Raw genomic sequence first — 4,203 nt, forward strand, 5'->3', positions numbered from 1 at the left:
TATGTTTTATACTTATTTTAATTAAAATACAAAACATATAAATCTTAGTTAATTCGTTAACCAACCGAATTAACCAAAATATTTCATTCGATTAATTTATTTAAAAAAATTAATTCGATTAATAGTTAAAAAATTTACATTTTAGATAATTCAATTAATAATCAAACCGATCGTTTGAACACCCTTAATTCTATCATCTCCACTCCATATTGTATAAAAAAATGATAAATTTAATAATTTTAAATAAATAATAATCATTCCAAACATTTAGCATATTAATCAAGAGTGTAGAGAGATGAATTCACGTATCATGCATGTGTAATTATTTAAAATGGGTATGTATGATGTGCGAGTTTGGAATCTATTTTATCAAAAATAAAGAAATAATAATAATTTGTTATTTCTCATACCATCTTACTCTGAGAGGTGAGAGTGCAGCTTTCGTTAATATTTTCGTCAATATCCTTGTCTTTGAAAGTTTTCTTTTATTACGCATCTCTTTCCAATCAGGACCCAACACCTGGCACTGAGAAATGATCGGCGGGGTGTCCTCCGCTCAAGAAGGCGACGCTTCTCCCGCGTTCTTGCTGCTGATGGAACTCATCCCACCAATTCCATTTTTAAGAAGGATTGCTCTCTTCAAACATTTGCTTGAGGAAATCAGAGATTTTGGTGGATCCTCTGCCTCTGCTTCTTTATGGTCTGCTGATCTGGCTGTCGCTCGCCAGGAAGATAAACGTCTGGTCTCCGTCGCCTCTGCCTGCAATTTCGATAATTCCTCCGTTAAGAGCCCATCTCCTATATATTCTTGCTAATTCTTTTTTTTTAATGAGTATTATATAATTAGATTAATTGATTCTAAATTCTTATAAATGTTGATATGTTGCAATGCGTGTTATTTGACCATTTTAATTCTAATAATAGATTTTGGATTTTACTGATGTTATGCGAAATTGATACTTTTTTTCCCTTCTGGTTAGTTGCTTTGTCAATCTGATTAACCGTGACAGATAGTTCTATTTTTTTTTTTAAAATACATTAATTTCACACCCCAGCACCCGAATCAGGAGCAAAATTTGTTAATCAATTGTTAGTATTTGTCTCGGTAAATGTAGCAAATCATAGTCAATTAACTACAATGGTGATCATGAGAAAGTGCAAGAAAATGAATATGTTTACTTTGATAGGGATTTTATTTTTTGTTGGAAGAGCAGCTGTTGCTGGAATTATATCGTGGTTATGCACATTTTTCTTAATATGTTTCGTTACAAATATGTCCCTGAAATATTCTATATCTTGAGCTAAGGATGGAGGTGCCAAAATATTGTCTCGAATTCCATTGCGTTACATGGAAGCTGGAGAAAGCTTTAGGGAACTCCCGTACCATCGGTATCAAATCTCTGAGGAGGTTCAAGAACAGGTTTAGCTCCAGAATGTAAATGTTTTTTGTTCCCTATATTATCATGCCTCTGACAACAATTTCTTTTTTCAGGTATCATTAGTAAAAGCTCAATTCAGAAGAGCAATAGAAAGATTTGGGTCTTTTAATTCGAGGAAAGTTTCTAATGTGTTGTCCCAGCCACTAGAAAAAACAATGTGGGAGTACCAACGGAAAAATTTCAGCAAAGCTTGATATCGTTTCGGAAAATTGTGATAGAACAAGTACATTACATGGTGCTGATCAGACAACTAAGATATTAGAGAGAGTTAATAGCTCTTCAACCTCTTCTTACGATTGCATATGAGATGAAATTGATTCCAAGGGGCTAGAAAATGTGGCTGCTGAAGGTCCTGAAGAAACAAGAAGCCTAATGCCCTAGTAATTCCAGATGATTTTCTATGCCCTATATCATTGGAACGAATGAGGGATCCGATGATTGTGTCTACGGGGCAGGTATAGTATGCCACCCAACTGTTTTCTAATCATCCTGCCTAGTGATTTTACATATGTATGACAGGTCTTACATACAGAGATGGATAGATTGTGGCAATGTAACATGTCCAAAAACTCAGCAGAAGTTGGCAAATCTAACTCTCGCCTAATTATGTTTTGAAAAGTCTAATAAATAAATGGTATGCTAAACATAAGATTGAACAACCAAGCAGACTAACAAATGGTAGGCTCAAAAATAGCAATGGCTCTTTCGATGATGTTAGTGATGACATGGCAGCAATCCAGGCTCTGGTCTGTAAATTATCGAGCTGGTGCTTAGAGGAACATAGGGTGGTTATGGCTGAAATCCGTTCACTATCTAAAAGAAGCACGGATAACAGAATACTAACCGCAGATGCCGGAGCGATTCCTGTTCTGGTCAACCTTTTAACAACAGATGATGTGTCATTACAAGAACATGCAGTGACTTCTATTCTTAACCTTTCCATATTTGAAAACAAGTCTCCTATGATGCTTGCTGGTGCCATTCCTTCCATTGTCCAAGTCCTCTGAGCTGGAAGCATGGAAGCAAGAGAGAATGCAGCAGCAACCCTTTTCAGTTTGTCACTTGTAGATGAGAACAAAATAATAATAGGTGCATCTGGGGCGATACCAGCTCTGGTAGATTTGCTACAAAATGGGAGCACTAAAGGAAAGAAAGACGCTGCAACTTCTCTATTCAATCTATGCATTTATCAGGGGAACAAGGGTAGGGCAGTTAGAGCTGGAACTATAACAGCGCTACTGAAGATGCTTACAGATTCAACCAACAGCATGGTTGATGAGGCTCTTGCAATACTGTCAGTTCTTGCTAGCTCCCATTATGCAAAGGTTGCTATTGTAAAGGCTAGCATCATACTTGTTTTAATTGATCTTATAAGAACAGGTTCTTAGCACAAGAAAAAGAAAGCAACAGCCATTTTGCTTTGTTTATGTAAAAGAGAACCTTATAGGTGAGCGTTCGATCAAATCGAGTGAAAAATTTCGAATTAATTTTTCAAATTAATTAAATTGATGAGTCCTATTTATTATTCTAACTCGATTTAAATTTTTTTTTATCAAGCCGAGTAAAATGAAATTTGAGTTGAGTTGAATCAAGTGAAAAATTGTTCAAGTTAATCATATCAAATTAAAATCAAATCTTGTTATAGTAAAACTAGTTTCATGTTAGAGTACATGGATTTAAAACCATAAATATTTGAAAACTTTTTAAAGCAAAATAAGAAAATAAAAAGATACTTTAGTATGACAAACTTGAATCATTAATTTACTTATATAAGTCCAAAACTATTAGTTGAGAAAAATTTTAAAAATTTTAACCTTTTTTAATTATTCCTTAGAATTTTTAATTTTATATTTAAATATAAATTTTAGAATTTTTATAAATATTTTAAATTTTAAGAATTATTTTGAGTTTTTGATTTTTTTTAATTTTTGTTGAGAGAGATCAAATTGCTCATTTTAAAATTGACAGGACTAAACGAACATTTACATCAATATGTTATTTTAGTTATTTGAATTGTAAAAGTTAACTCAATTCAAACTTGAATTACTTATTCAAATTGACTTGATTTGATTATTTCAATTTTTTTTTTATTTTCTCAAATTGAATTTTACTCACTCTTATTGGTGCTGTTATACTATTGACAGAGCTTCCCAAAAGTGGCACAAAGAGGCCAAATAGAAAGCTACATCATTATTGGAACATCTTAGCAAATTATAGCACCTCTAATCGTATTGGTTGTGTTGGTAATGCAAAGTGGGTAATCTCACATTGTTTGGAAAAAAAAAACTTCTAAGAGGGTTTAAATATAGTTTTGCTTCTTATCCTCATTGAGTAATTGGGGTTAAAGGTCCTACACATGTGTGCTGCCACCGGCTCAGTCTGTGTTAACATGTGTTTACGACACGTATCACAGGTGTTTTTTTTTTTGATAAAATTTTTGTATTTTTTTCAAAACAATTTTTTTCCATCTAGAAAATCCATTTTAGAAAATATATATTTTTAACTTTTGTAGAAAATCTGAAAATATTTTTTTTTTATTATTGCATATTTTATCATTTTTCCCTTTCATAAAATCCTATAAATATCAAACCATTCTCCCCATTTTATACAATAAGAAAAACAACAATCTTTTCTCCTACGGCTTACATGTTCCTTTTTAGATTTTTCGATTCTTTTTTAAGAACAAAAATACCAATTGTGTTCCACCTTCTTTATTTGGGTGTATAAATATTGAATTACTGTGTTAACCTTGGGGGGTGATGTC

The 4,203-nt window shown here is 32.6% G+C and overlaps 1 pseudogene; it reads left to right on the forward strand.

The window, feature by feature from the left end:
* Positions 1 to 533: 533 nt before the first annotated feature.
* Positions 534 to 2,944, forward strand: LOC108475148 (U-box domain-containing protein 10-like; annotated as a pseudogene).
* The last annotated feature ends 1,259 nt before the right edge of the window (positions 2,945 to 4,203 follow it).

This window comes from Gossypium arboreum, chromosome 3, assembly GCF_025698485.1.
Source record: "Gossypium arboreum isolate Shixiya-1 chromosome 3, ASM2569848v2, whole genome shotgun sequence".
In the NCBI taxonomy this organism is placed as follows: Eukaryota; Viridiplantae; Streptophyta; class Magnoliopsida; order Malvales; family Malvaceae; genus Gossypium; species Gossypium arboreum.